The 11,714-nt window shown below is 43.1% G+C and overlaps 1 protein-coding gene across 2 annotated transcripts in view; it reads right to left on the reverse strand.

The window, feature by feature from the left end:
- Nucleotides 1–9,534, reverse strand: part of PALS2 (protein associated with LIN7 2, MAGUK p55 family member) — a 58,769-nt gene extending 49,235 nt beyond the window's left edge. For both annotated transcript variants that reach the window (XM_048303263.1, XM_048303255.1), the window contains exon 1: nucleotides 9,399–9,534. The gene's annotated coding sequence lies outside the window, so the exon portion shown is untranslated. The remainder of the gene's footprint in view (nucleotides 1–9,398) is intronic.
- Between the last annotated feature and the right edge of the window lie 2,180 nt (nucleotides 9,535–11,714).

Raw genomic sequence — 11,714 nt, forward strand, 5'->3', positions numbered from 1 at the left:
CATTATCAGTCATTCTGCTGCCTTATTTTTCAATCCCCTCTGCAAAGCTATCAGATCTTTTTGGAAACTGCTAATTTGCAGGCCCAGGGCAATTACATAAGATGTTATTTTAGTCATGGACAATGCATTAAATTTTGGATTCTGCCGCTGTTGCACATAGCACAATGAATTCTTCACCGGTTTTTGGATAATGACATCTAGGCACTTGGGGACCACATTATGCTCTTTTTTCCCTATCTGGAACTGAATTTAAGGCTATCCAGACACGAAATTTTCTGGCCCCAGCTTCTTCTCATCAGGAGACATCCATGTCTTCTATCTTCTTGAAAATCTGCCCAGAGATAATATTAACAGGAGCTCCTGATAGATTCGGCATGGTTTCAGAAGCTGCACTGCATGTTAGAAAAAGGAGTTAGATGGACCTTCAGTCTGACCCAATGACAGTTCTTAATATTTGAAAACCTACTATATTAAAGGGGACCAAAGTACTTTCAGGTTTGCAACAGACTTACGTGTTACACACCTAGGCTGTAGGACTTCATATGCAACACAAGTAACAAGTTTTATCCTTTAACATTGTATTTAGTTTTGCATTAGTACATAATACTCCTGCACTTTGATACCAGATGCCAACTACAGAAACAGAACTAAAGTGACTGCCTCTACAGATATCCTGTATTCAACACAAACAGGAAGTCATATTCTGAGATCTCAAAACACCAAAGATTTCCTTCTACTTCAAAACAGAACTGTATTATTATAAAGTTAATTTACAAATTAATCTCCGTAGTCTTCTCTCATCTAGTGCTTAAGCGCATTGCTGCTTCTTAAAGTAAGTGAAATCCAAATACAAACAGGTCATTTATATAAATGCATATGCATCCCATCGTGGTTCACAATCATCTATCCACAGATTTGCCCTTCCTGCTGAAGTTCATGAAAAAAACCAGGAAAAACATTTTCCTGACTGTCTCCCCTGACTAACTCTGCTCCTCTGTTTATTTCACACTGACTGGCTTTCTGTCCAAGGATTTTGTAACAGCGGTAAAAGTAGTAACTTGCTTTATTCATGAAGCTTACTGCCAAACTAGTGGAAAGCTTTCAAACCCAGAATTCTGGAAATACAGATTTAACAAAAACATTGCTCTAGCTAGACTTGGTTAAATGTCACAGTCGGAAGATTTAGTGTGCCTACTCTCTGCTTATTAAGGAAATATTTCCAGTATTTCCAAATTAAGAAACTCTACAACTGAGACTAACTGAATACAGCATGAGATGTATGAAGTTGAGGAGCAGAACAGATACCTACCTGACAGAAATAAAGTTATGGGTGAAAAAAAGTTCATGTTAACCTTTCAAATGCAAGTATTCCTAGCTTTCCCAGTCTAGTTATAAGGAAGAATAGTAAGCATTAAAAGTGATCTAAATTTTGAAGTAATTACAGAAAAATAAAACTCAATGTATTAACTCACCCTGGAGGAAAAAACAGAGTAATCTAATTCAAACTCATCTATGGCTGTCCAGAGAGATTACCTCCTGGAAGTGCAGTAATTATATTTGTAAAGTAAAATCATTTATGCCTAGGGTACAGAAGCCCAAGGGATTTTATTTTTTTATTATTATTTGAAATGTGTAAAAGCTTTATCATGACATCCATAGTGAGGAAAGAGCTTTGTGCACAAAAGTACATATTCTGTGTAATGGCCTTTATCAGAAGTGGTAAACAGGTAAGTGTAACTAGTAAAACTGTATCACACCAGATGTCACAGATGAATGGACATACAGTTGCACTTTTCCGTATAGGGCCCATACATTCGAAGCTAAGTAGTAGACTGTTCTGAAACCAATTACACAAGCATTTCTTGCCAAATTTGTAATTAGACTAATTCTTAAAATTCTAAAGAAAGAATTCTTAATGGTTTCCCTGGATGTTCCTCTATGTAGGTTTTTTGCTAGTACCGTACTAATAAAATTACCAACCAAACACTATATTCTTACAAGCTCATACTTAAAGTGTCTTAGTGCAACAACTCCAATTAACAGCAACACCTAACAGTACCATTCTGACAGCCTCACTGTCATACAAAACTCTCAAAACAGTTGTAGTTTTTGGAGAAACAAGGTGTGTGGTCAACAAGGCCTAACTTAGGTCTTGTCTACAAAAGAGAACTCTACCAGAAGCCAGAAGCTCAAGGTTTGAACAGTTAAAAAGAGACAAAGTAAAACAATACCAGAAACTTGAAATAATCTATGAAGCATTCAGTTATCTCAGAAATCCCAAATTACAACAATGCGCCTTGAGACCTTCCACTTTATGAGGAATCCACCTGCTGAACAGTCTGCCCTTCTCTTTTCCATTTCCTATTCATTAGTACCAACAAAGTTCTTCCTTCTAAAGGCCCCCAGTGCTTCCTGAATAGCATGGAATCTGATGTAAGACTGAGAACTGTGTGGTAAACTTGGTAAGAACTACACATTTCTGCTGCTGTTTAGTTAGTCTGTGCTGTTTGCAGAGCTATTTGCCAAGATTTGACACAGTTAAATGTGCACGCTTCAATTCATAGCTAATAAATTCTGTTCAGCAGTAAACCTGCCTGCTTCCAGGGGACAGTACAAACAGTCCCAACAGAGACTGCACCAATCTCCCCAGCTAATAGACTGCTGGATGGGAGAGTCATTTTTTGATCCAACTACAAGAGCAAGATTTCTAACTGAATCAATTTTTGGCAACAGCGGATTTTTTTTTTTTTTAACAAATTTAGCTACTTATTTGTTAAGAAGCACCAGCTTATTTATCAGTGTACTCAGCTAAGCAAGCAGGCATCCGCACGACTGGAGCTGGCTTCTGTCACTCACCCGGAGCCGTGGCCCCGACGGCCCCGAGCCCATCCCAGCGCCGCTGTCCCGGTGTGGCCACTGGAGAGCGCGCTTGAGCCACCTTTCCGAGCAGACCCGGCACGTTCGGACTCCACACTCGAACTTGGAAATCATTCAATAAAAATCGCTTTTCTGCACCTTTTTAACAACATACAAAGCCTCTTACCTTCTCACCAGTGTACACACCCACTTAATCTCCCATACCAATAGCCCAATTTCTAACAATGTCTGGATCCCTAAGATTTACCCGTTGGGAGCCAGTGGTGTGAGCGTGGCAGACACAAGGACAGACGGATGCATGGATGGATTTTTTTCCTATCAAATTATGTGTCAAACTCAAAAAACATTTCAAGTGCCAACTCTTCAGTGCTCTCATACTTCTTTCTCTTCGTGTATTTATGGCCTGTCCTCAAAACTGCCCAAACGTTTCTCCCCCCCAGCAATGGGAACTCAAAGCAGATGTGAGGGTTCTCAACCATCAGTCAGAGCAATTCAAGCACAGTCATTACACCTCTGTGACCAGGTAATGTTACAGAAGTGCTTATTAAAACCCAGCAACACTGGTCACCAGTTTATCTTGCTTCCCAAAGCACAATGACTCAAAGGTAGTGTGTCCATTTGATCCCTCTTGAGACAAGACACCTGTGAGATTATTGCAGAGCTAATGACGGACAACTTCTCTCACACAACAGGCTCACACCAAGGTTGAATTTTATCCAGCAGCAAGTGGGCCACTCCACATAAAGCTATGAAAGAAAGAAACAAAATTCACAGAGCTGAAACCAGTGTTTCACTTGATAAATAAGCCTCAGTTGAACACTGCTTTAAATACCACACATAGCACTGTACACCCAGAGTTTGTCCTCAGGGAGGATCACATAAGGCAAATGCCAACTACATCAAGCAACAAGCTCCTAGAAGTTGCTAAAATACTACAAAGATTTAATCTGTATAAAGGAGCTTCACTGGTCAGAAGTGATCGAATCAAGCACTGCTCATCGCATTTTGCTGTTCCGTACCAAATCTACTGTAAGCAGCAGAGACATGCCAGTAGATCTGGGAAGAGGGACTGTCTGCCTGATTTGAATTCAGATGACTGAATGCCCTACTGTCACACACTCCACGAACATTAAGTTTCATTTACCAACTTCTCCCTTGTCTGCATGTTCTTTACCAAAGAATGCGTAAACTGAACTTTCAATTGTTAATTACACCTCCTTCTAATGATCTGAAGAATGCATGAGAAGCTGTAAGCAGCAGTATGACTACAGCAAACTTACCAATGTTCAAGCAATTTCTGTCCAGCAACCCTGTCCTTTGCTTCAGCACAACAGCTCACAGTACAGTAAGCCAGAATGGCTTGGAAAGGAGAAACAAACTTTTCTCTCAATTCACTAGAATACAGTTTGTCTTCCCAGTTTGAGAACTTCTGCTGCATAAGCAGTTTCATCTTGCCAAAACAACTTCTGTAAACTTCAACAGAGGATCAGGAAAGGCATGGGGTGGAATTTTAATAAGATACGTAAAGGCTGACTTACCAACTGGCCCACTGACTTGTTAAAAAAATAAATCAACATCACATAAAAAGTTGCTGACATGTTTTACATACAAAACCTCTGACATGATACCTGCAGTCAGATCTCTAAACAACTAATGAATGAACATGGAATAAAATATTTTTAAAAAAAAATTATCAAGGAATGGAATAACACAGTCAAAATGGCTGATTCCTCTTTCTTTTATGCCCCTGCTGATTTACTTGAGGGGTCCCCTACCTTGCATTACTAGTGTTAAGAAAAAACTTTACCCAGTCTTTTTACCCTCAGTCTACTTATCCTCAGTCTACTTTCCTCCATCCTGTGTTTGGATATTTTAAAAGGTATCACTTAAACTTTTCATTAATGCATATTTGACCAGTCGGTGGAGATAATTAGAAAATTAAACCCAAACTATTTGAATAGCCACTCTTTACTACAGAAGCAATATTTGAATGCCAGAACTCTTTCAATAAAAGAGGCTGAAGTAATCTACCTTAAAATAAAAATTTAAACTCCTTCTAGCATCCTAATTTTCATTATTTCAACAGTATCTTGACAAAATGTTTGCAATCAAAATGTAAAGGCTTAAGCTTATTTGAAATCAACAGTTGTGTCTCCACCTACTGGAAAAATGAATTTAACTGAACCAGTAATTTGATCCTTTGGGATTTGGGTAATGAGAAGCTGCATGAGGAGCAATCTTTTTGTGTAAGATACAAAGAATTTGTGTGTCTCATGTGTCATCATGTTTCATGTCCCCCTGCCCCAAAAACAAGTTTATAGAAACTCTCATTCTCTGCAGTAAGCATGGATTTCACAGAGTCCCTACTCTCAAACAGCTGCTTGTCAGAATGTAAAACTAGTCAATACTCTTAAAAAACATGTATATATAATTTATTAAGTAACATTTGTTGCTAGTAAATCTGAAATGCCACCTGATTTCAGTATCTTTCTCATTTCCACCATGGTTTCATGAGACCTGGACACTAGAATAAGTTCTTTAAATAACTGATGTGTAAAACCCAAAGAATGGTTGCTAATGTGAAACATTCGTAGTATGAAACACTTTTTTCTTTTAAGCCACAGACCTTGAAAATAATTAAAACATGATGGTAAGAGTAGATAACATCCCATTTTTCAATTTTTATTGTTATTATTTAACACGAGTTGTGAAATTACTGTAACTTCAAAGGCTCTAAGTAACCCAAAATAGGGAAGTAAATGTTTATATATGGAAAACCCCTGTCCTAATCTCTCTTTTTATCTTTTTTTTGGTCTCCATTATTCTTCTAAGAATGACATCAGCCATAACTACATAATTCATGCCTGCTTTATTCTGAAAAAAAACAATTTTAAGCCACAGGATAGTACATTATCATCGCCATGCTTTGTTGTGCTAGTTTTGCTGTAGTATAGCCTGAGATCCAACTGCAGATGCTTATAACGACCATGGCATCATAAAAGCCCTCTAACAGTATTTGTGACCACATCTGTATTTCAGCCTCTCACATGTCACACTGAACTAAACTTTGTCTTCTCCAGCACCCTTTATGAGCTTCCTCTCTTGTGGGGGGGACAGTAAAACCACTTCTCCCTCTCACCGACTTGCTCTTAACCCTGCCATCATATTCTGTGTCATACTGCCACACAATTAAGTCCAATAGTGTCTGTACCCCTCCAGTTGCAGGATGCTTCTAAAAAGTCAGGTTTTTACCACATGCAAGGCCAACTCATCCAGGTTTTACCCATTTTTAGCTTAAACACAAAATATGACAGGGCGTTTTATTTTAATATATGTAAGCTTTTCATCCTTTCATGTCTTGAGACTATTATTCCTTCCACATCTGCATGGAGACTGTCACAATCCCAGGTGCATACCTGTCTCTTAAGTAAAAAGAAATTCCTCCCACTTTTTCTACAGCATGAGAAAAGATTCACTGACCAGTGTTCTGCACAGAGGATCAAAGGGCACTCACAAGCCTGAGACAGTCACACCCAATGAGAACTTTAAATCACTTGGCAGAAAGTATGGGTTTAAAGCAGGACACTGAACTTTTAGAAAATGGCATTCAAACTACAATTTCTACAAACAAATACATTTAGAACAACACAAGGATTTAGAATGAGTCACTGTACAAAGAGACTCATACTAAAGAGTCTTTTGCTTGTCATTTTGGTACTCTGAAGTTTTCTCCAGATCACTAACCTCTGTCTCTGCACAGAGAAATACCCAACACATGGACCTAATAGCAAACTGGAGCTTGATGCTGACCAAAGATACCCAGTGTTGAGGATAATGCTCTGATCACATCCTTAACAGCTCAAAATGAAGCCAAATTATTTGATAGATTACTTGGTTTCCCTGCTTTTACTATGGTTAAATACCAACTAAAAATGCCACAACTAGGAAGTCATACTGCCAAGATTTCCATTCCTTTCTACCTCCCTGAGGTTTACATATACACAAATTCAGAAAAAGGAAAAAAAAGATCAGATTAAAATTTTATGATCTAAATAAGAAATGTCCTGAAAGTCAGGGTTCTTGCAGATATTCATCCTCTCTATTAGCCTTTGTTAAAACTCTTTCATATTATCCAGGCATATTTTCATTACTCCCTTTCTTATTTTCCTTTTATTAAAAAAAAAACCCAACCGTCATGATTTAACAGCTTCCACTATTTTTTAAAGAAAAAAAAAGGCACAAAAAAGAGTTATTTCAAAAAAGGTCCAACTGCACGTATGTTGCAACAGCTTTGCAATAATTTTAAAGACTTAGAGTATGCAGTTAGCCCACTAATAGAGCAGCAGAACAGATATCATTCCACAGAGCTAGTACAGCATATTTGTCAATAATTTCCATATTAATTAGTTCTCAACAAGACAAGCTGAAAGAGCAGTGATCCATAAGATCTAAAACAAATGCAAGCACCCTGAATTCAAGGAAACTGAATATACACCCTTTTGGTTAGATGTCAAAGATTCCATTAAAAAAACAAACAAACAAGCAAAAACTCCAAAACCTAAAGAACAAAATAAAAACCCAGCAATGCTACCAGCATTGTGATACCATACCTCAGAACTGCAGATTTTTCACAGCAACATAGATCTCAGGTAATCTATCTAGTGCAATACTTTGAGAACAAATTAAGGACACAAGATCATCAGTTCCAAACATTTCAAGGGAGGGAAGAAAAAACTAAAGATTTCTCTCAAGGGTCCTTTAAAAATCACATTTAAATGAGCTCAAACTAGACTCCAATTGTCAGCACTTTATTTAAATGAGAATTTTCTCTGTGTCCTTTTTAAAAAGAATTTTTTGGCAGATGCTGTATGGTCCAACCACATGCCAAAGTGTTAAAAGCCAACCACCTCAGCAGAAATAAAAGGAAACATTATGATGCTAGTGTCAACCCCACCAGTTTAACAGACACTATCTGTTCAGAAGCAACATGCTAAGATTTCAAAGCCTCCTCTAGTCCGACATCTATTTATAGCTGCTCAGTCTCTGTACAATTTCTAGCAGCCTCTCCTCCTCTCAAAGCCAAGTGAGAGAAGTTTAATGGATTTAATCCTGAGCCTTGTGCCGCAAGATGGCCAGAAGATCTGCAACTCTCCTCCAGCAAACCCATGTGCAGGGAGACCAGGTGTTAGGAGAACAGACTGGTCAAACCTACACAGGAGCCAAAAATACATGGGATAAACGTTCCCTCTATGTTTTAGGAACACACACATTTTTCCTCTGCCAGCAAGTTGACAGTCTGAAGCTGACACATCAGCATCAGAGCTTCAGCAAAAGATACCTGTCTGCTTCCTCCTCAACACTGATCAACAGCCTAAGCCAGCTGCCTTGCAAGCCAAGACAGAAGCTATCCAAGCCAGCTTTGACCCCCGGACAGCAGCAATGTCATCCAAGCACCTTCCCACTTAAAGCTACTACTGTACATTGCACCTTCCCCAAAGAAACTCAAAGGCTTGCTGGCTTTTTTTCCATGCAGTCTCTACCACCCAGCCATGCACGTTTATTAAAGCACTGATCCAGGTGGGCTCTCCTCCATCTCCATCAGATGTAACATCGCAGGAAGGGTGCAGATATTTTCCCGCATGCGGAGCACAACGCCACAGGCTGAATGAACTCTGGTACAAGCTCCGCACATCCATCCCTGGTTGTACCTCTCCTCCACGTACATCCACTTGCCTGTAGTACTCGTACAACGGCCGAGGAGATGACAGCACTGCTGGAAACTCCTGCCCACCCGATCACAACCACATTTTCACCCCTTTCCCCAGTCAGAGGCAGACGGAAGGGGAGGGCTGACTTCCTCGGGTAGAAAATAGGCAGGGAAAGGCCGGGACAAAGATCAAGAGAGGAGGAATCACCCCAAAGGGAGAGGAGATAATCCCCGAGAGGCGAGGCTGCGGAGGAGCATAAACGCGGAGGGAGGGACAGGGACAGCGAACTGGGGGGATAATCCGGCAGAGAAGGGGGGAGATAATCCCCTCGGAGGGGGGAGGCGGAGGATCCCGGAGAGGGAGGGGCGGGAAACCTGATAATCTCCAGGAGGAGAGAAAATACCGGGAAAGGGGGTGGGGGAAGAAGGGTGGGCGGGTGGATAATCCGGAGCGGCAGATGAAGCGCGAGTCTCCCGGGGACGCATCCGGAGGCGGGAGGAGGAGGGTTAATCCCCGCTCTGGGGGCAAAAATCCCTCTTCCCGGACTCCGGCGCTGCCATGTTCGCTCCCCTGCAGGCCCGCCCGGCCCCGCTACCTGCGGACGTCTCTTCCCGCCTCACGCCACACGCACACGGGGCGCCTCCGCTCCCGCCGCCGGGTCAAGGGGATCGGCCGGGATGGCTAAGGGACCCCGCCTCCCATCACCATTTCCCCGCCGGCTCGGAGGGACGGGAGAAGGGAGCAGCCGGGCGGGCGAACCCTCCCTCCCTCCCCGCCCGAGCACGCGACCTCCCCGCCGGTACGGGAACTCACCGGCCGGCACCGACTCCCGCCGCTCCCCGTCCCCTCCTCCCTCAGCGGGCGCCGCTCGGCCCCATGGACGATCCCGGGCGCGCGGGGCTGCCGGAGGGACGCCGCGAGCCGGAGGTGCCGCCGCCGCTCTGCGCCCGCCTCGGCGCGCGCCGCCGGCGTGGCTGTGGCACGCGCTCCCGCCGCCGCTCCTCTGCCCCGCCCACCCCCGGCGAGCGCGCGCGCGCGCGCAGCCTCCGCGGCAGTGGCGCGCGAGCGCCTCCCTGGCTCCCGGCCGGAGGGAGCGCGCGCGCCTTTGCCTCGCCCCCCTCTCCCCCCGTGTGAGGGTGAGGGGGCGAGAGGGGTCGGGAGTGTGAGACACCGAGCGCGCGGGAGTGCGCGTGACTGCGCGTGTCTCAGCGTGCGCGTGTGTGACTGCGCGTCACAGGGTGCGGGTGCGTGTGTGTGAGCGCGTGGCTGTGAGGCGGGCGGGGGAGGCGCGGGGCCGTGTGGGGACACGCGTGTGTTCGTGTCAAAGCACGCGTGTGTGAGGGCCGCCGAGTGCGCTGAGCGCTGGCGAGTGAGGAGGGAGCGAGCGTGCCCGTGTCCGAGCGTGCCCGTGTCCTGTCGCCGTGCCCTCACCGGTGCTCCCGGACGGGGTTCGGGCTCTCCCCGGTCCGAGTCCGGAGGGGACGCGTGGCGCTGCCTGCTCAGTCGCCGAGTGCGAGAAATGCTAGCAGAGAAGTCACACATTTCACAGGGGAGAGGAAAAGCGGGGAGTTTCCCTTGATGCTAATAACCTGCAAGACCACCTAAATGGAAATAACACTGGGAAAGCGATTTCCCCATACTTCTGGTCACTTTAAACATTCCGTGTGTTTTGAACAGTGATGGTACAGCAGCTCTCGCTTTTTGTTTCAGGGGAGGCTCTCACCTTTGGATACTCTTGGACTTTTGTCTAAGAGGGAAATTTGTTTGCACGTGGTCAGTCCTGCATGCAGAATTCTCACTAACTAAAGCTGGAATTTTTTTGTTTTCACCTAAGGGCAAAATTTGCCCCAGAAACGAAATGCTCATATCCAAAACAATCCATCATTCCTCAGCTTGTTTTCATTCACTTTTCCCTCTTCATACCGACTTTCCTGGAAATTTTTGAATCCAAGCATACAGTTTAACTGCAATCTGCACAATTATGCTGATTTAAGAATACCTGGTAGCCCCGTGTGACATAAGGTAACCCTTCACAACAAGCTGTCTGCAATTCACACTGGCTTTTTCTTTGGGAGCCATTGAGGAAAAGGGAAAGCCAGAGTTATGTGAGGGCAGAGTTCTAACAGAAAATCCACTAGTTACCTATTTTCATTTTAACGGGTTCAGATTCTGCTTTCCTACCAGATAACAACTAAACTGATTTCTATGCCACCAAAAATATCCGAAAAAGCAGCTGATATTTATGATGGGCATAATTACATAAACTGTGGAACGGCAGCCAGCAGGTGAAAAACCTCTCTCAGATTGTCCAATAAAGTTGCATCAAGTAAATGAGATCCTGTGCACCTCATCTTAGAAAAACAGCATGTAAAATTCCTTTAGGAATTATTTTTCTTACTCTTCAAATTACAGTAGCTACCCTGTGCTGAGAGCATCATAGGCATGCAGAATTATACATCCACAGGTCCAAAGCGTTTACAGCCCTCCTGCAATTTCTCAGTAAAAAAGTCCAAATTGAACATATTTTTGGTAAATTGCTTCACAAGCAGTTATCTTTTTCTTGTTAAACTGAAAGGAAACTTAAAATGGCTTGAGGGATTCTAAGCAACATAATGACCTATACCACCCTTTTGGTGTTTGAACCCCTGCAGCTACTATGGAAAAACTGACAGGCATAAAAAATCCTCACTCCCCAAAAAATAACTTTAGATCGTTTTCTCTCCTTTGCCCTTTGTTTATTTTTTGTGATGTTCTAATGGAAAACCTTCTGAACCAGAGCCGCAAAATGCATAAATGCCTTCTCATCCTGTATTTCAACATCTTGTTGACTTCTTCTCTTACAGTTTCTGCATTTCTGAAAACTAAACGTTATTCTGTTAAGGACAAAGGGTTGTAGCAATTTACGCTGACATCCTTCATGATATCCTGACTTTACCTGCGTGGCCAATGAAAGAAAATTGCTTCACTGAAAAACTTAGAGGTTCCTTATTACAGTTCAGCTCAAAGCTTGAATCCAAACCTGTGAAACACAAGAGCCCACTTTTGGCTGCAACAGAAATATCTAAACACGAAGTACTTTGACTGCTCCACAGTCTTTTGAATGTCTTCCATTCTGGCCTCTGCAGCTGC

The sequence above is a fragment of the Corvus hawaiiensis genome, chromosome 1 (genome assembly GCF_020740725.1).
Source record: "Corvus hawaiiensis isolate bCorHaw1 chromosome 1, bCorHaw1.pri.cur, whole genome shotgun sequence".
Taxonomy (NCBI): domain Eukaryota; kingdom Metazoa; phylum Chordata; class Aves; order Passeriformes; family Corvidae; genus Corvus; species Corvus hawaiiensis.